This window comes from Sorex fumeus, unplaced genomic scaffold, assembly GCF_029834395.1.
Source record: "Sorex fumeus unplaced genomic scaffold, SorFum_2.1 ptg000061l, whole genome shotgun sequence".
Lineage (NCBI taxonomy): Eukaryota > Metazoa > Chordata > Mammalia > Eulipotyphla > Soricidae > Sorex > Sorex fumeus.
This window is the reverse complement of record NW_026606118.1, coordinates 55,510,539-55,532,530: the sequence shown is the minus strand read 5'-3', so window position 1 is coordinate 55,532,530 and position 21,992 is coordinate 55,510,539. Positions and strand designations below refer to the sequence as shown.

At 32.2% G+C, this 21,992-nt stretch overlaps 1 protein-coding gene across 3 annotated transcripts in view; it reads right to left on the bottom strand.

Moving 5' to 3' along the window:
* SUPT3H (SPT3 homolog, SAGA and STAGA complex component) overlaps window positions 1–21,992 on the bottom strand; it is a 468,323-nt gene that overhangs the window by 425,410 nt on the left and 20,921 nt on the right. Inside the window, exon 2 of one of the 3 annotated variants that reach the window (XM_056125945.1) lies at window positions 2,380–2,462. The exons of the other annotated variants lie outside the window; for them this stretch is intronic. The gene's annotated coding sequence lies outside the window, so the exon portion shown is untranslated. The remainder of the gene's footprint in view (window positions 1–2,379; window positions 2,463–21,992) is intronic. 3 annotated transcript variants of the gene reach the window in all.

Sequence of the window (21,992 nt, the reverse complement as noted above, 5' to 3'; positions counted from 1 at the left end):
AATAATTCTTTTTTCTACAAAAGTTTAAATTCACCTATTAACTGAAAAAAATAAATAAATAAAACTGCACATCCAAATCACCAATGAGGAATATGTAAAGTCAGGGATTTAGCTCAGTAGTGAAACACATCCCTTGTATGTATAAGACTATTGTGGTTTCCAGGAATGGAAAAATATAAAACAACAAAGGTTTCTGTTTAGGGGATAAATGATTCCAGTGAAAGGAATCAATTACCTGTGCTCAATCCCTTGCACCTCATACAGCTCCAAAACCCATGAGGAGTGATTTTTGAGCACAGAGCCAGAAGTAAGTCCAGAGCACAGCCAGGTATGGCCCACCATAAATAAATAAATAAACAAACAAAGAATATAAGTAGTATAACACAAACTCAGAATTAAAATTTTTCATGCATGTCAGACATAAAGTGCAGGACGTGTATATGGTTTGCATGTGGTTGACTTCGATTCAACACTCAGTATCGCATATGGTTGCCTACGTAATGTCAAGTGTGGTCCAAACTCCCACCTCAAAAATACTTTCTTGAGATATACACTTGTGCTTATTAAAATAACCCTTTAAATAATGCAATGTAATAGAATAAACATCTGAAATGTTTATTTTTTGAAAATACATAAATAATATTCCATAGATTCATCATATCCGTCCAATAGTAGAAAATGTAACTCTGTATTTAATGTGAGCACAATTTAATAGATATGTTTATATCACAGTCACGGTCCTCCTGTTGTTCATCGATTTGCTCGAGCGGGTCAAGTAACATCTCCATCATGAGACTTGTTGTTACTATGTTTGGCATATTGAATATGTCACGGGGAGCTTGCCAGTCTCTGCCGCGCCGGCGAGATCCTCTCAGTAGCTTGCCGGGCTCTCCGAGAGGGGCAGAGGAATCGAACTCGGGTCGGCCATGTTGGCCGCGTGCAAGGCAAATGCCCTACCACTGTGCTATCGCTCCAGCCCCGTATAGTGGTTAGCAAGTTTATATATCTTAGGAATATTCCATTAAGATAAACAAATGTAGGGCCGGAGTGATAGTATTGCAGGTAGGGCATTTGTTTTACATGTACCTAATCTGGGTTTGGTCCCCAGTGTCACATAAGGTGCCACAACATTATAAGTATTTTAATAAGGAAAACAGAATCTATCAATAACCAGGGATTGAATCTTCTCCCCTTGTTATTACATTCCTATCCCACTGTTGAACGATTGTGGCAGGAAAGTACTCAGGGAATTGTGTTCCTACAAGTTTTCCAGAGAAGAATAAGCAAAGAAGCGGAAGCATAGGATACACAGATTGTTTAAGGAAAGATTTGGCTCTTGGTGCTCAGAAGAAATAGATTCTGCATGTGAACTTTCATTGGAAACTAGAGTTTTAAAAAATTCCAGATGTGCCATTTTAGGATATTTGAGGAAGTTTGGATATTGAGTGTATATAATGATACTGTGGAATATTTATTATAGTGGTAATATACATATATAGGAGAATATCATGATAAAGAGGTAGGTGATTATAATGAGATTACAATCTTAACTGTTACAACTTTTTAGAAATATATTACCTAATCCACATTCACTGATAGTTAGTTGAAAAAGCCTGGGGCCTCTAGGTCTCAAGAAATGTACTATTATCACTGATAAATGATTATATAAAGATATAACTTTTAAAAATTTTATAAATGCCTAAAGAAAATTTTTACTGGTAACTGAAAAAGTCTATCAGAAACCTAAATGTACCGCTTATTTTAAAACGTATAGTCAATTTTACAATTGAGTTGAATAAAGTTTTAATCCTCACATAAACAGATTAGATAGCTTGCATTTAAAAATATCTGTGCATTAAAGCTTTGCAACTTCTGCCTATCAGTTCTTCAAGTTTTTACTAAAGCATAAAATTTATACTTGGAACAGATCTGCATTATATCAATATTACAATATGTAATTTTGAATAACAAATTTTTTCTATTATTTCAATTAAAGTATATAAATATTTTAACATTCTTTCCTAATGTTTTTAATTTTAAGGTTCACATTTGGGTATTTTGACTACTAAACTGGGACATTAACATTTCAATAGGAACATATCTAAATTACAAAATCCAAAAGACCAAGTTCAGTATTCGAGTGATTCATTTTCAATACATTTTAATATCATTAATTATGGCTGAACTCAAGTCATTTTCCGGGTAAATTATACAGGAGGCTGAACAAATGGAGACCTAAATCAGCAACTGCCTTTCCTAAAACCAATGTAAAATCTATACACAGCAATGAAATTGGCATGCAAATAAAAGAACTATAAAGACATGTATCCCTAAAAATAAGCCTACAATAACTATTTTAAAGGCTGTGTGTGGTCTCACCCTTATATTTTGGCAAGATGCACTTTCTCCAACCACAGCTTGATTCATCCAAAAGCAGTGGCACTGGAGAGCCTCTGTCTCACCTGTCAAAGTTGAAGAACGTTATTCCAAAGACCACCATGAGTCCATGGAGAAAAACCACAATGCTACAGCTGTTATTGATAAGCAGTGTCTAAAGGGGAAAAAAATTTCTTCCAATAATATATTAAGCAAATCACCCTTAATAGAGATATAGACATACAATGTAACTATATTTAAATGATAAGATAACAAACAGTGCCAGGTTTGAAACAGTGGCAAGTTATGTATTAGAAAACTCAGAAGAGATCTTTCCAAAGTAATATCAATTTAATAGTCTTTTCTATTCTCACTCACATTACTACTCATTCTCACATTACTTATCAATTCAAAAACTCCATTATCTCTTATTTAAATCCTTAAAACCTCAAAGTTCATCTAAATCACTAAGTTAATCAAAATTATGATAGTCTGGTGGCTATAAAAAAAAAGATTAAAACTTAGGAATAAAACCTAAATATATTAAAACCTAATTTTTAAGAAGATATTTTAACATATTTTTAATTATAAAAATAGCCTACATTTTGCCTTAGATTAACATTCCTAGAGTAAAGCACATAGACTAATCAGGTAAGCTAGTCTATAACTTAAAAAGAAACAAAACTGAGCTTGAAAATAAATTTGCCTCAAGTTGCACCTCAATTTTGGCAGAAAACACAAAATTATACAGTAAAGAAATATACCTAGCTAGGTAAAAAGCGTAGGCCAGAGCTTCTTAAACCATGCATTGTCACCTTATCTGGGGTTGCAGCCTGAATGCCAATGATAAAAGTTTTGTTATAAAATAAATTTATCTACAATTTGTCATCAGTTATAGTTTTATTTGTATGCCTACCTTTATTGGAGGGTTGGGGATCCTCACCCTGGAAGTAGTTGGGGGACCTTATGCAGAGGCCCCTACCTTTTTTCATATACCTGGGGTTGTGTGAAAATATCTCAAGTGAAAAGGAATCTCAAGTGAAAAAAGTTCAAGTCCTGTATTTAGATAATTATAGGAACTTAACTTGCTTTTCCTACTAGATGCCAATGTCTTCTAACACTACTTAACTGTGTCACAAAGTAGCTAAAAAAAAAGAAAAAAGAAAGAAAGAAAAGAAAAATGTTCTCCTTTTTGAGTATTTTCCACATAAATTAATATCCAAGAGGTTCTTATTAGGACATTTTCACCTACAACCAAGTCCCACAGCACTAAGGTAAAGTTACTCCAGGGCTCCAATACACTATGATGGCCAAGGATTTAATTTATTTTATTCTCTAAGTTCCAAAAAGATTAGTTTCACTTTTCCCTAGATATATTTAGTACATTAACTAGTATAGCTGGAATATTATTTTTCTTTGGTTTTGTCAGTAGCATGTTTGATATAAATTTTATTAAGTGGGGTATATGTAATATTGCATTGTGGGTAGTAGTTTCCTGCTTTGACCTAGCCACATCCTTAGCTGTCATTTGAGCATGTTTCCCAGATTTTTTTGCAAGGTCTCGCCTTTTTTTCTCCTTAGAAAAATGACATTAGAAGATGAATTGTTCCAATAATTATAAAGAACGTAAATTATTTACTTATATGGCTGTACATTTAAGAAAAAAATCATTCTGCGCTATGAAGAACAGCTGATGGGAAGGGACGTAATCCTCATAATTAAAGTGCTACTAGCACATGAAGCAATGTAAATTAACCCAAAAAAGAAATTTAAAACTGCTGAAACAAAGAAAATCTGTAATCAGAAAGCACGATTGTCTGACAAATGAGATTCACAAGAGATCAAAAAATAATGATATGCCATGAATGTTGGACGTTTCAAACTGTTCGGGTTTTCATTAGTGCAGGTTCAAGTTAATATGCCCTACTAGAACTTGAAGGACCTAATTTCAGACCTTATAGAAACACAGTGAGAGAAACTATAAAAGAAAAAAAAATTTTTTTAAATTCTGGAAGAGAGGGGGAGGGAGGAATAGAATGCAGAAGGGTAGAAAACGGAAGAGAAAAATATTATTTTCTCTTTGAACATCTACTTTTACAAAATTTCATGTTTAGAGATTAATAATAACAACCAAAAGAAGTTTATTCAAACAATACTGGATATGGTGACACGTTGGGAGTTTTATATAATTAAAAGAGAAAGGCAAAGAGAAAACAATGTTTTTACTATAAAAAGTCCCACAAATTAATGTCCTATATGCATATACAACCACAAATATGTGCATACAGCTGTGTATAAATATACTCCATTAAATTTAGGAAATTAAATTGACCTCCCTAGTAATTTTAAAATTTAGTAAAATTGGATTCTGCTATTACTATTTTTAAATCATCAATGTTATATAAGTTTAAATATTTATACTTCAAGTCCTAAGAATTGTAAAAAATAAAAAGTTTTACATGTTAAGAAAATAAGAAAATTCCATGCTAAAAAATCCTAAGTGAAAAGATTTTAAGCCAAATTTGTACTTCTTCAAAACAATTCCTATAACCCATGTGCTCCTATTATCAATGAAAAGAAATCTAAAAGAACAGCAAAGAGAAATTTAATATAATCCGTAAAGTTAGATTTAGAAAGGAGCATAACATTGATATGGATAAATAAAACTACTGTATTAAAATAGGATTACTGATTTAAATTTTTCTTTAAATTCAAAAAATAAACAATGATATAAATAGCATTTAAAACACCATGGGGCACATGTAAGTATACAATATAAGAGTTTTAAACAATGCTCACAAATAATTATTACTGAAAAGCAATGGAGTAGAAAGATAACTACTATTTTTAATTAACTGTACAGCTAAAGTTGTATTTCATTTTCAGGGCATTACGCACATAATTTATACAGCATAGCTAAACTTTTTACCTCAACAATACAGCAAATACAAATGTATCTGCAAAAAGGATAGTGCAGGGTCTTTTAAAAAAGACGCCTCATAGTTTCCATTTCTAATTTTAAGCAGGGTATAAATTTACAATCAAGAGCTTGATTTATGGTGATTTTTAAGTATCTTCATTAAATGTATTAGAAGCTACTTCTGACTAAACTTCCATTTATCAAATGTGTAACAGTTATCACTGGTTTTTAAAAAACTTTGCCACAAAATAGTATTTTGTCCAAAGAGAAGATATTCTTAATCTAGGGCAAAATATGGGTGGGCAATGAACAAAAAACACCTAAAAGAACATGGGGTCACTATCTCCTGTCAGAACAGGATGGACCTCCTACAGAACAAAAGCTCTATTAAACTCTTCTGCATCAAGAGTAATCATTTCTGGCCAAAAATTAAAAATGCAGAAAGATTAAGGGATATCATATACTAAAAATTATTCAAATACATATTAAGAGACCTCGGGAAACCAAATAAAAAGGAAATGTTGCAGAAAAATTATAAAAAAAAATTTGGATTATATCAGAGAATCCTTACATAGAAATTATAAACTCATTCTAAAATAAAAGCATTGATTACATACTATGGCAGCTACCTAAAGGTTTTCAGTTGCCTGATTCCTTTGCTGTTTGTCTGACTACACAAAACTGTGTTTAGAAATTCCAGGTCACACATAACTTACTTGAGATATTAATTAGCACTACACCAACACGTCTCACTTGTTAAAGACTAACTTTTCTATCTTTCATAAATTGCACGCAAAATGGACACCTTGATTTTGCACTGTAAAACTGTTTGTACACACAGTGAGGCATGGGAAATTTCTGTTTAAGTAGATTCTGGTTTTCTATCATTGTAAGTTTCACACACACAAATTTTGCACACTGCATAATAAAAAATTAAAGTCAACCCCAGGTTCTCCCAGCGCATTTTAAGCGAACTACATTTTTTGTAAAGAAACTTATAAATATGTTTGTCCATTTATCTTTACCTAATAAAAAACAGAAGCAGATAATGAGCTGTGCTAAGAGAACCACAAGTCAGGGTATTTTGGCTCCAACACCCTCCTATTTCTCAAGTCGATACCCCATTATACACCCCAAGTCATGTTGTATAATTCAGTGTCTCCGCCCATCCTCCCAGTCATGTACTTCACGCCACTCCTAGTTACTATCACACCAGGAAGAAGTCGAACATGCAAATTCAGAGTGGCATGGATAAATGGCAAAAAAATGCCTAGAAAATTGGTCTGTTCGGCTTTATAAATTTTGTTGAAAAATACCCCATCATTCCTAACTGATGAAAACAGGAAGCTCTATTCATAAATATGAAATTCTCTGCCTATGATATATAATCATCCTAATAAGAAAATGAGTTCTATACATACATGTCCAAAGGGGCAAAAAAGGAGATAGTTTCCCAAAGATGTTTCCAATTTTCTCCTGAATCAGAATTAGCAAATCGAGACGACTAACATGCTCTGTCTGTATGCATTATTCCTTACTACACACAGCATTTTGTAATTTATTTCAAAGCTTCTATTATAAACAAAAAATACAGCTTCTGTTAACCCACTCCATTCTGAGCTTATAAAACCTAACGCTGCACCATCTAAGTTACAACAGAAGAATTTTACTTTTTGCCAACGACTTGCTATTAAAGGCACTTCTAAAGCTAAAATGCAAATAAACTATACAAAGAACAATGCAAGTACATTTCCTTGAAAGATGAATACTACAGGCAAAAAGAAAACTATAAAAAGCATCCAATACACTGTTCCAAGAATTGTCACTCAAGAGATTCAAACTGGTCACGGGATAAAGATACATAATACAGAAGATACTAATTACATTAATCTTTATTATCACAGTCAGCACTTAATATTGAACATTACATACACTAGACAGACATGACTTAATATTTATGAAGGAATCCCCAGACTAACACTTTCATGACAGCCAATTATAGTCAAGCCCAGCAAGCAGTTTGCAACCAGACCTTAAGAAAGGTAAACTTTTTTACAATGAGTTACAGATTCACAAGTTTAAGAAGACAGGAAAAAGAAAGGCAGGAGGACTCCAGTCACCCAGCAAATATGAAGCAGACCCCAGAATGTGATACAATCCAAAGATGTAAATTATTGTAAATCATCACTGTTGTTCAGAATTTCTCAGAAACTCTTGAGCCAATTTTGCTCACTTTTCCTCAGACACAATAATGAACTAAATAAAAAGGGGGGTGGGGGGTGGGGGGGTGGGGAACACCACCGAGGGGTGGGAATAGAAAGGAAGCCCTTAACTGCACAGTTCTGCTCTACAAATGCTGAACCTTACAGGAGTTTGGGCTCCTTCAGCATTTGTCTCCTATCCAAATCCTCATGAGTCACAAAAATTAAAAAGCTATATCCTTCTAGATGCCAGGAAGGGCCTTACCACAAGTCTTTTGTCAGAGAGAGGGAGGGAGAGAGGAGAGGGAAAAAGAGACAGGGGGTGGAGGAGAGAGGAGAGAAAGGAGAGAGAAAAGAGAAAGAAAGGAGAGAGGAGAAAGGAGAGGAGGGAGAGAGAGGAGAGAGGGAGAGAGAGAGAGGAGAGAGAGAGAGAGAGAGAAGAGAGGGGAGAGAGAGAGGAGAGAGGAGAGAGAGGGAGAGAGAGAGGAGAGAGAGAGAGAGAGCGTGAGGGGGGAAAAGCCACAGTGGTAGGCAGTCCCACTTTACTTTGAGTACTGTGAGGTCACAAACCACATGATTCTGTCTCTCCAGTAATAGTGCTTGCAAAAAAAAGGAGCTTTAAAGCTTTTGCTTTTTTGGATTGTGTGAATGCTTCATTCGCCTCACAAACAACCACAGAACCACAAGTGCGGTGCAAACTTTCTCCAGGAGGACAGCAAGAAGTCTCTGGTTTTTAAATGGTTAATCTCCGCAGGTCACTACCAGCCACCGAGACCAACAGAGTCAGTGAGTGCTCTCTAACCACAGTCTATGCAGTAATAGTAGGTCCTTCAAATATTTGCTCATTCTTTTTTGTTTTGTTTCCTTGCTTTTCACATGTTACCAGCTACATAATTTCTTGACAGAAAAAAATAAATATAAAGTCTATGTACTACAGGCATACTGTAAAACTAAAACAAGGTTTGGGTATGGTTTGTATTTTCAGTTTAAGGCTGCAAGCTGTATTTACAACAGAGGGTACAAGTTCTATCTGAAAAAAAAAGGAGGGACTATGGCATCAAACAGCCTCTTCAGCACAGTGACACCATGTCAGCAAAACTTCTTTTGGGGTAAGTGTTATCATATTTTAAAATCCTGTAAGAGATGAACCTGTTGACGGTATGTTTCTTGAATAAACTGCTAGCTTTTCTGGATGACATTATATTAAAGACCATAATAATGCTATTTGATCAAGCATTAAAAGTTAAAAATTAAATTGCTGTATATATTTGCACTTGTCATCTGAAACTTATCTAATGCTTAAAATGACTTGAAATAGAAAAATGTTATCTCAGTCACAACAATGCTTTCTATAGTTATAGAAATGAGGATGCTAAAATAGTTTTTAAAAACCGTTTAATATTCTCGTTAACTCTCCCTGAAATAAAATTAGGCATGAACTAAATTAATCAAAGCATTATAAAGCATTCACTCAAGCAGCTCCTAATATTTGAGCAAATTTCCAAAAGGAAGCAATTTTACAAAGTAACAGACCACAGAATTATCTCAACATTATGCTCTACAAGTAAAACAGAAATAAGCCTTCAGTACAGTTAACGTTTTAAGCAGCTCAACTAAAAAATCTATTTACAATTTTAACCTGCATCATAAGATATCTGCATGTTAGTTTCTACACAACTTTGCATAACTGAAGTATATATTTAACTGAAATAAAATCTTAAGCATGAAATAGTCATTTTATAAAAGAATTTTGTAGCTGCCTAGAATAGCTAGGTTATTTTTTTAAATCCAGCCTTCAAACTATATGCATTGTTCTATACAATTTTAGTTTTATATCTACATTCTATTATCCATGTGTAGAACACAATATAAATATACAGCAAAATCTGAAAAACCTAGGATTCTTTTGAACATATTCTTGGACCTAGAAAATACAGTTTACTCAAGAAAAATAAAACTCCATAAGGATACAGTACTGATTTTAAAGAGCCATTACTACTAAATTATGCTGAAATTTAAGAATCAGGTGTAATATAGTCTTCTAATACTTAATCTCACAGTAAAGTTGATATACATATGTAAATACTTCAATCTGATCACCTCAACACAGTATTATAGTAAAATAGTCACTTACAAGATTTTCTTTGTGGTATCCAACATATGCCAACTAAAAGGAAAATTTATAAATTTTATTTTATCCTTGAAAATAAATCCTTTTGCTTTGAAGACCTATATTAACTTTGTTTTATAACTTTCAAGTAACGACTAGAATATCCTTTACTCCTCCTACTCCACACATTTTAACTGGCTACCAGAGATCAGTCTGAGTTTAGATCAGACAGAAATAATTAAAACTGAAGGAGAAAAGTAAGTTTCTCCTTCAGGTGAGAATATAAGCACTCTATGTAACAAAAAAGGGCAAAATTCTTCAGTGACTCCCTCAATAGCTGTAAGGGGGCCACTTCCGTTGTAACACATGCAGTATAATAATCACCGATTATTTTTAACAGTTTAATGGTAGATAATAAGCATTACTCTAAAAACGCATTACGGAAGCAGAACATATATACAACTAGACTGCATTATGGCCAATACTGTAATTATAAATCATACATGGGAAGTTTTACTATTAACTACTCAAGAGATGAGGAAGACAAAGGTTAAAAGTATGGTCACATGGAGGGCTAATTGCAATAGTCATCTTAAGCAGTTATATACTCTTGTATAGACTGTTTTTAAAAAAGAAACATTTTCTAACTAGACTCGGGAGAGAACAAGTTTCAAAGACTCCTTCAGCATTAGAAGTAAAGCTACTAATATTGTCCCAAAGAATGTATTTTAGACCTTATTTTTCTTGGGTATGTTTCTTAAAAACTATATTCATACAGTAAATCTTCTAATATTTGACCAGTTTCTAAACAAGGCATAATAGTAAGTTAAAGATGACCTTCTATTGCACGTGATGTAATTTTTAGACATCTTCCTCCTCCAAAAAGTAGCATTACCTTTTCCCCTGCTTTCAATCCCTACTTTCCCCGTCAAATAGAGCGTAAACAGAGAAAATAAGTTGAGCCCACTACACTGAATACTACAGGTGCACAATGAATATTATGCATATGTTCTCACCGAATTCCAAACATCTTCCTATTCTGTAACCTATTTTAAAACTAAAATATCACTTAGAGCTTTCAAATCTATCAGCACAATGATTATTAAAACAAAGTGAATTTGCAAAACATGTATGTTCCAAGAGGTTTTTCAGCTAAAAGTTTAAGTTCTGCAGGGGTACAAGAAAAAACACATACTGATGAATTATCTCTCCTCCAATATGAATAAAAGTGTGTGTGTGGGGGGGGGGGGGTTACGTTTCAGTGCCCTTACTTTATCGGCATACAATTTATCTTGAATTAAGTAAGAATTTCCAAACTATGCTACTCAAAAATGTATTCAATATCATAAATTGTGTTGGAAATAATAAATGTGATCATTGAACTCTTACAATTAAGAAGTTATTTACAAAAACACATCAGTTGGCTTATTTAATTTCTACATAAAACTTAAGTGACTAAGAATATAAACACTGACTAAAAATAATCATTATGGTATATATATTAATAATTGAATAACCTGAAGATTTCATAAAGATAAGTTCTATAACTGTTTATAAAGAAGAGGTAAATAAATCCCAACATCCAGGATAATGATTTAAAAAAAAAAAACAGTAGTTTAGTCTAATGAAAGCAAAAATGTCAATTCCATTCCCAAACACTATGCTATAAATTAAAGACTATAATAATCTAAAATGTACATGAAAATTTGTTTTTCTAATTTTGAAATATTTTAAAATGTAACAAAATAACAAATTACAAAAAAGTATTGTTAGTCTGTATAAACCTATTTACAAACCTACTTACAGCCTGTAAGTCAAAAGGCATAAAATAGACATGATTATACTGACATATTTTAATTATTGTAGAAGAACAAAAAAATTAATCTATTCAATTACACCCTTCAAACTAATCACTGATCGTTTGACTTGTTTAAATCAGTCATGTTAAAGTTAAATTCAGTAAGATAGAAATGTTCCAGTTTGTTAAAAGAACACTGAAATATTTGATGGTTAAATAAACTGCAGAGGGGAGAAAAAGCTAACTCATTGAAGGCACTAAGATTTTATCAAACACACAGAATTAATCTTTATTGAATAGAACCATTCACAAATCAAAACTCACTGCACTTCAATACTTTCAAGCAGTGCTAATCAATTACAAAACTTTTCTGCTGTTCAAAACTCATGTGCTTTCAATTTTATACACTGGTGGTCCCTGAGTACTGTATTGGGACTGAGTTAAGACATTCTGTATCACAACCTTTTTTTTTAACAAATATTCTTCTAGGGGTTTTTTTTCCCTCCTCTCAAGAACTGCTCACATGAAAATTGTGGTAATATTTTTATACTGTACCTCTTTGTTGAAGTAAAAGGTTAAGAGTTACCTAAATACCTCAACTGTATATACAAAAAAAAAAAGGAAAAGGTAAGTATTCATATTAAAAAATCCAATGGGAATGGATTATTTATTTTTGCATTTCCTATGATTAATGATGCACCCGTACACACTTGAAAACTGATGGCAAACCAGGGTAACATCTCAAATTCCTTCTAAAGCACACCTTCCACGATGTTCTAACACTTGTTTCAGAGTTTCAGAGTACTAAATTTTAACAAATCTAAGCCAGTAATGAAGTCATATAAAAGCTTCACAAATGCATTGATTGCAAATTTTATAAAACATATGTCTGTCTTTAAAGATGATTTCATATAAAGAATCTGCCAGAACAGTTTATCTTAACAGTGTCTCTGTTAAAATATTACTCATATATTCAAGTAAATATGTACCCTTACCCTTAGTAGGAAAAAAATCTTTCTTGCAAACTAAATTTATAAATGTTAAGATAGCATAGTTATGTTTTCTAGTCATTACCATGCCAGACTAAATTAAACAGTTAAATCAAATTAAACTTATGTTAGCAAAACCATTGCTAATTTTGAAAGAGAATACCGAATAGGTTAGTTACCTGAAGGTACTATTATTTTTCTATCACAGCAAAGAATTTCACTAAAGACAAAAATTCTACCTCCAAAAACATCTGTTATTAAATTCCCAGGAGGATAACAATAAATTTCACTATTTACTATTTTCTAAAGAGTAAATTACTCTAAGCTGTTTAATGTATAAGGAAATTCTTAATAAAATTTGAAGTATGTTTTTAAAACAAATCTTTACAAAAAGAAATCTCCTACGCTGAAAATTAACACACACACACACACACACACACACACACACACAGAGCTATTGCAAAGATATGGAATTCAGCATATATGTATTGTGATCAATGTCTCACAACTGGAAGATCATGGGGAAATTTTATACCTTTTTCATTGGGAATCTTACAGTTTATAGGCCTGGTGAGCCATAAGCGTTTTGTTCAACAGCAAATACGTAAAACAGAACATATAGTTACACTTGACTTTTCAAAGATGTATATCTAGCAACTCAGATAAATTGCTCTTTTATTACATGATATACAATGTCTCTATGCTGAATTCTTATTAACTTTCTCTTTATAAAATGTATTACAAACATAGGATTCAGGTTTAAAATGGTGTGTGATGGATGAAAGCAACAACATATCACACATTTCAGAAGTTTACTGATAATATTCACTAGGACACTGAATCTAACAATATTTTTTCTACATATTTTCTACAAATCTAGCATATTTTTATACATACCCTTATTCTAATAATATATAAAATTTCCACCACCTAACATAAAATACAAAGCAGTTTCCAAATAAGAGCTGTAGGATTAAAACAATTTTTTGGAGATTAGTTTTCACATAAATAATTTAGGGTAAGAATTCACTATTCATACATTTATTAATATCTTATATTCTTATTAGTAATTATAGCGTATATTGCCTAGGATTGAGCATAACAAGTATGAACTGGGCCCTGATAATGATAGAATAATAGTTTATCTTGGTTATTTTAAATCAAATCCTACAAAACACGAAATTCTATATCATATAGCGATATTGCTAAATATAATTTCTAATACTATAATATTTTTAAGTTACTATGTAACTTGGAGTTAAATTTTTTTCCAGGGCAATATTATTTCCAAAAATATATTTGAGATTATTCTGGCAACTAGTTTAAAGATTCTTGGACTAGAGAGATAGTAAAGCAGATAGTGCACTTGACTTGCACAGATCCAAACTAGATTGATTCAATTCCCAGCACCATATATGGTTCCCGGGACACAGCCAGGAGTGAATCCTGAGTGCAGCACCAGGAGTAAGCCCAGAAGTATTGCATGGTGTGGCCCCAAAACCAAAGCAAAATAAAAATAAAAAGTAAAGATTCTACACATGTAATATTTGCATTGTCATCCTTAAGAACTCTTAAGTGTTACATAAGATGAGGGACATTCTCAGTAGCTATATAATCTGTGCAAGGCTTATCATTTTGGTCACAAAAATCAAATAAATTTTTCTTTTTAATAAAGCTGGATTATTTTACATTAATAATATCTATTTAAATCGTTATACTATCAATTGTAAAATATATTTACATAAAAGACTGAGTAAAATACTCAATAATTTAAATTGAACTTAAAGGGTATCCTAAAATTATATGAATTTTGAGTAAAAGGGCAACCAAAACACAATAGCAATCATTTGTCAACAGGTTTTAAAAACATATAGATGTGAGGGGGCTGGAGTGATAGCACAGCAGGTAGGACGTTTGCCTTGCACATGTCCGACCCGGGTTCGATTCCCAGCATCCCACATGGTCCCCTGAGTACTGCCAGGAATAATTCTTGAGTGCAGAGCCAGGAGTAACCCCTGTGCATCACCGGGTGTGACCCAAAAAGAAAAAAAAAACCATATAGATGCGATCTTTCTCTGGGGGACCTAGCATTATAAGGTATTCCATGGAATTTTACAAGAACAGATATATTTTGTATCATCTGCCACTAACATGAATTTTTTTGATTTGTCCAAAGCTTTTATAATATATGCATTCAATTATGTGCATATATGAATGTAAACACATTATTTGGAATAATGATCATAAACCAGGGTAAGAAAAACTACAAATTATGTATTTGAAGTTCTTTCAAAAAAAATTTTTAAAAGATATTCTGAATATACAGTATCAAAAAGTCAATGCATGAAACAAAACAAACCTACATGACATTTCAAGGGAAGAAAACTATACTTATAAAATTCAGGTGCAGATTATATTTGATAAATAGTTGTATCTTAAAATATACTTACATAATTTTCTAGTGATAAATAGAAAACTAAAATCAATAAATATTATAAGTAACCAAGGCAAGTATGAATGTAATTAGTCTATTACAGAATCCATTCTTATGCACATAATCTCAAACTCTGAGAAATATTTGAACACATATATTTTCTATATATTTACTCATTATGATGGAATTGAAGTGAACAACTTACACTGGACAGTGTAATTTTTAATTTCTGATTTTGCCTCAATAATAGTAATTAATTTATTATTAAGCTTGCCTTCTGGACATACCAATTTTAACTGTAAATTTCCACAATAATCTGAAATTGAAAAAGATCTCTATCATTAATTCTAAAGGATTAAAAAAAGAAACAAACTGAATTCACTGCAAAAACCACATTTATTTTACTATTAATCAGCTGCTATATTTCCAATTAATATTTTAACACATTGGTTTTAATATATTTGTGAATTCTGTTCAAAGAAAATAAGCACAAATACTGAAAATACAAGGGAGAGATTCCCCTTTATTATGTTAAGTATATAAACTCCATCCCAAAAAGCTGTATTTTGAAGAAAAATAAATTTCTCACTTTATTTCAAAAACTTATCAGATAAAAATACGTGGAATTATATTGCCACAAAAAGTTTTTTTATGCTGCTAATTATATTGATCTCTATATTATCTATAAAATGGGTACTGATGACAATATATCAGCATCCCGTACAATGAACACTCAAGTCAAAACTATGCTATGAGAAGGTATATATGCGGAAACTCCATCAAGATGATAGCATCCTAAAAACAAATAAGATACTTGTCTACAAAAGATTATAAAATGAAATTAACTTTTACTTCGTAATGTCTGTAAAACTAAGTGATGTGCCTTCTGACAAAATGCAGAAAAACTGCAAGAGCTCTTACAGTAGGGTTCAATACCAAAGTAAGAACATTTGAGAAGACAATCCATAATTCAGATACTACTTAGGAAGACAATGTATTCCAGTATCTTGGGAAAGCAATATAAACAGAAAAACATCAAAAATCAATGTAAACCTAAACTTTTGATCATTAACAGCAACCTTTAGAGTAGAAACTCCTCTTTTTAATTAAAACTCCAATGTTCAAAGAATTCTTTTGAGTATATTTGAATATATATGAGTATATTTCTCTCCATCTCATCCTTTATTTTAGGATAAATATTTAAATTTTCAAAGTTTCTACCACTATTATCCACCTCATTTTAAATGTCAGAATCTAAGCTAAACAAGAACAACTAGTATTGTCAGAAAGTCTTAACTTCTTTTTTTGAAGCAAAATAGTTTTATTGAAAGAAATTTGCCTAGAGAAGTGTGAAAGAAAAGGAAAGCATAATATTAAATGTACCTTATTCTGACTAAAAGCACAATAGACATACTACAGAGTAACTTAATACACTAATAAGAGCAGAAAATACACATAAAATGAAGTTTTTGATACTGATTTTCCAAGTATAAAGAAAATTTTATTATGTGCTAAATATTAGACTTACTTTAATGTCATATTTTTTAGTACAATGACAAATCAAATTATACGAAGACACCTAAATAAATATTTACTTAACGAAGTATTTACTTAAAGTGCTAAATTTTTTAAATGGTCAAACCCTATTAGAATATAATTAAAAATTTTACTATCACATGTTGAAACTTTCTATTAGCATCAAATAAAATCTTGCTGCCCACAAATAATGTAAGATAAAGTATAACTGCAATTTACAAGAACAAAACGAGAGGAATAGATTTTCTATAATGAAACTGCATTAATATCTGTTAATTTTTATTAATATCTTAATAAAAACTAAGGTTTTCCACATGATTTAATTCTTACTCATGTACATGGACAATTCATTATACTTCACGATCCAAAACACCCAACAAACACACTCAAAACTGCTTTAAAGGAATCTCTACGAAAGATTATTTTACTCATTATTAGTTGACTCAAACATTTTTAAAATTGTAAAAACTGATTTGAAGACATATAAATTTAAAACTTAAACACATGAAATAGGCAAGAAAATAGCAAAAAACTAAATTAAACTCGAACAGTGCCATACTAATAAGTCAATCCTAAACACAGGACAAGTACATAAAGTATTAGATAAATGCTTAAATTAAAGCTTGCATTTAATTTAATTTAACTGCTTCAAATGAACAGATAACATCCCAGTGATGAGGGAAATTTTTTTCTGTACTAACATTTAAAGACTCTTACCTAATTACTAACTTTCCAATTATAATGTGTGATACTTCCTTTAATCAAAAGACTATCATTTGTTCCAAACTGACTGAAAAGACTTGTCCATTCTATTTTAACCTGTACATACCTCCTTATCAATTATGATGTACCTTAAGCATTCAATGAAATCAAAAATAGAAAAAAGCTTCAAAAATTTTAATGCACTTAAAATATCATTAAAGCAATATACACAAGGTTACTTTTAAAATATGCATTTTCAGAAGGCTACAAAATGTTACTTTATTCAAGCTGATGCTTTCTACACATAGAAAGCAACTTTTAGTAAGTCCTTTTGCTACGCCATAATGATCTGCTCCAGAAACTCATGGGTACGGAAAACAACGGGCTACCTGTTCTAGCCATGCTTAGGAATGTGTCCAAATCATTTTTATTGATTTAACCTTTATAGGAATGCTACATATCCTCAGAGCAAAACATTTTGAATGTATTTATAATATGATACACTTCGAGAAACCATGAAAAAGAAAGTTAAAAACAAATCTTGATGCGCCTCTACCCTTGGTTGTTAAGGGTTTATTTTGTTTATTTTAAACACTATCAAAAAAGGCCTAAATATTAAATAATTTTATTTGGGAACACTTACTTTGGCATGACTGCAAGTAGAAATAAAATCTATTCGATGGAAAGAAAGTACATTCAAAATATGTTCTAAGTTTGAGAATAAAATACCGGACTTGACAATGATGTCACATCTACAAATTTTAACAGGTTCTAAATACCCCTTTCATACTCTAGTTACACATTAATCACTGGAACCTACAAACATATCAAACTTAAAGAATTTAGTCCTTATTGAATAAACTTAAGTTGTACTCTAGTTTACATTCTGAGAGTTTACACAGAAAGTTCTGTGTTGCCTATCTCTCTAGCTTTCTGCAAGTGGTATTTATTAATGGCTCCGGCAGCTAATGCTTGCATTAGTTATGTTTGTCAAATAATAATTCACACTATTATGCTTCCTCACATTATGGTTCATCATTTGTTAACTTGCACCGCACCTCTAAAGAGTTAGACTTTCACTGCAAACTGTTCTCTTAAAAAGGTAAACAAGTTTTGAGAATTTCCAGATGCAGTGCACGTGTAAATGCACGTGCGCACACACACACACACACACACACACACACACACACACACACACACCAAATTCTCACAAAATCTGAAAAGTACTGATAAAATTGTAACAAAATGGAAATCACTACTTATTTCAATGATGTTAAATTCAATTGAGTTGAATTACTGTGTTTCAAATTAAAAGACTTGTGACAGATTGATCACCAGTGGTTTTAGATAGTTCTCAGTAGATTAAAAGCCACAATTTTTGAAGGTCTGATAGTGAATGTGTGTGAATAAAATCACGTTCTCTTTTTCAAAAGTTAACTTCTGGGTAATATAAATTGGGGTTTAGTGACTTACTTTCATCTTGTCGTTTTTTATAAAGCATCCAACCATGCATTATAACAGTACACTGTCATTATTATACTAAACAAAAATTATAGTAACTGATATTACTGAATTACTATATTACTCCAGCCAACTCTTCTGGAACAGGGATAGGACTAGAGTAAAGCGAGGGAGGCAGCTTGGGCACACCTGAGGTCTGTGTGAACAATCCTGAAAGTAACTGCATCCTTTAATGATGGGCCCTGGGTCCTTCCATACCTTCCACTCTAGTCCTACCTAGATCCTGCTCTGGAGGCACAGCAGTGTATTCATTTCATGAAATGTACTCGAAACACAGGTATAATGAAACAAAGATTATAGGGGAAAAAAATAAGACTAGGCAGCCTATTCTCCCCATTTTTTATTTTGATATAAATTTTGATACAGGTTATAATGATTATATTAACAAAGTTATAGGGGGAAAAAATAAGACTAAGCAGCCTATTCTCCCCATTTTTTATTTTGATTTTTGGGTCACATCTGGTTGTGCCCGTGGCTTATTCCGGTCTGAAGTCCAGGGCGACACTGAGAGGACCAAATGCAGTGCAAGGGATCAAACCTAGGTCAGCAGCAGGCAAAGCTAAACCTGGAGCTATCTTTCTGTCCCAGCCCATCTTTTTTATAATTTTTATATTACGATAGCACAGCGGGTAGGGCGTTCGCCTTACACGCGGCCAACATGGCCGACCCGAGTTCGATTCCTCCGCCCCTCTCGGAGAGCCCGGCAAGCTACCGAGAGTATTCGATATGCCAGACACAGTAACAACAAAGTCTCCAATGGAGACGTTACTGGGCCCGCTCGAGCAAATCGACGATCAACGGGAGGGCCTTTACCTTTACCTTTACCTTATATTATAGCTGAACTTACATGCACACAAACTTTTATAAATTAGTTTATTTTAATGTGTAGTGAAAAGTTTTGAGATGGCACAAACACAAACTGCTATCTTTTAAAGGAGATATATTTGCCATAAATACCTTGTATTTATGGCAAATAAAGCCTTTTAGAGTAGAGCCAGAGATGATATTACTTGACCACAATGTCTTTAAAAAGTTTAAAAAAAGAGGGTGAGGGTGAGGAATGAGCAAATATATCTGATTAAAGGGCTTTGTTATGCCCAATGGTGTCCAAACCTACCTGTTCAATGGAAACACCTGAGAAACAGGTCTTGAAGGAAAGAAAGGAGCAAAAATAAGAACCCTGGAAAATTTTTATTACAAAAGCACTCTAGGTAACTTAGCCAAGTTTGAAAGTCAACTTCCAGCACATCCAGAAATAAGATTAAAAACAAATTTACAAAAATATATGAATTTCCAAATTGTCTCGGCATTAAACACTAGAAAATTTATTTATACAAAACATCAAAGTTTCAGTGTACTACTTTCATTCCCTTTCTTCTTGTAGACATTAGCCAAAGGTGACATGTCAACAAGTTAAATTAATAAGGAAAGTAAAGGAAGAAGCACAGATAATTCAGTAAGATAAAGCAAATATCTTAATTTCCTGTAGGTTTAAATAGGTATTAAGAACATACCTTACTCTAAAAGTTTAATATTTTAAGCTTTAAGTTCATATTAGCATAAGTTAAAATATACATGTGCTCAACAAACTAATAATTTTTATAGCATATAGTTGAGACTATACTTTGTTTTTATGTTAGCTTTTCTTTGCTGACTGTTTACTGTGCCAGGCACTGTGCTAAAATATATATATACATATATATATTTCCTCTAACTCTCGCTACTCCTTTATATGAGATAGGTACTATAATTACTTACAGATGACGAAACTGAAAATGAGGTAATAAACCTTGTCCAAGGTCATACAGCTGAAGAGCCAAGATTCAAATCCTACCATTCAAACTCATAATTACTACCTTATGTTATACATAACCTTAATGAAGTTATTTCCTAATCCCCAATTCCATCTATAAAGGTGTTAATGCTCACAAACATAATTTAAAATTACTAAATTGACAAAATACAAAAAGAGAGACAATCTTTGGACTCCAAATTACCTTAAGTAACTTTAAGTAATACTGATAAGAACCACAAACTAAGAAAAAAATGAAGCAAGAGCATACCAAGGAGCACAATTTATGTTCAGTATGATCAGAAAATGACAGTTTTACATAGTTAAATACTCATTAAATCACTATAATCAATAACTGCACATAAGGCCAAAGCCATACAATATTCATCTCATGTGACATAATACCACCTCAGAAGTTGAAAAACTAAATTGAACACAAAGGATTTATAATCCTCCTTATTTTTCTATGAAATGTCAGCGACTGAACCAGGTTGGAAATGTGCAAGGCAAACACCTCACCCACTGTACTATCCCTCAGATCCCAAATTCTCTTTATTTATAAAAGTAAAACAATTATGATTTCAATCATGAGCCTTAGTGACACAGATATGGAGTGAAATCCTAGTTCCCAACATTCCCCTTACCATAAACTCAATATCCTACCTTAAAATGTCTATATACTCACTCATACTAAGGAACCAAGTCAGTCTTAATTTCAAAGTATTTCTTATAATTATAATTCTTAACTTTTCAATCATTCAAATCTTTGATACTTTCAAATCATTCAAATCTTTGATAGTCATGCAGATTCAATAATAAGAGCATGATTCTAGCAGAGAGACAATGTACATGATTCTTGGAGGTAAATATTTGACATTTTCCATTCATCCTAATTCCACCAACAATCATTGTTATTCAAAACAAATCTTAAACTATTAAAAAGCTCTAGCTACCTTTTTTTCTAGCAAAAGATAGGAATAAAACTGTTAGATTATATTATTTCCCAGTCTATACAGATGCATTGAGAAGATGCCCAAGCCAGAAATTTACAGAAGAGTGTAGGATTTTAGCAAAGAATAGAAAACATTCAGGCAAACGGGGAAAAGAAAAACCTAAGAGAAAGCTGTTTGCAGTTATACAAAATATCAAGAGTTCATTATAATTCTGCACCGATATTGACTTTTTTAATGATCAAAAAAAAAGTATGGAAGTCTCATTATTGGCGTTTGAATATTGTGAGCAACTTTGTAAAAATAAAATTTGAAAAAAAAAATTATACCCTTTAAGTTTAAATCTGTTATGTCAAACCTAAAACCTCAACCTACTTATATTTCCTCATCCATAAAAATATTACAATCTATTTTAAAAGTTGTAAATATTAAATAAGGTAGAATTTATTGAAGAATTCTCATGTTCAACCTTCAATTTACCCACAATGATGCAAAACAAGAAATAAACAGGGTTGTGTGGTGCTTGTAAAACAATTTCTTCCAGAGCTCATTAAGCACTTGCCTTGCATGCAGCTAAGTCAGGTGAGGTCTCGGCACCACATATGGTCCCCTGAGCACTGCCAATAGTGATGGCTGAGCTACAGAGCAAAGGGAAAGCCCTGA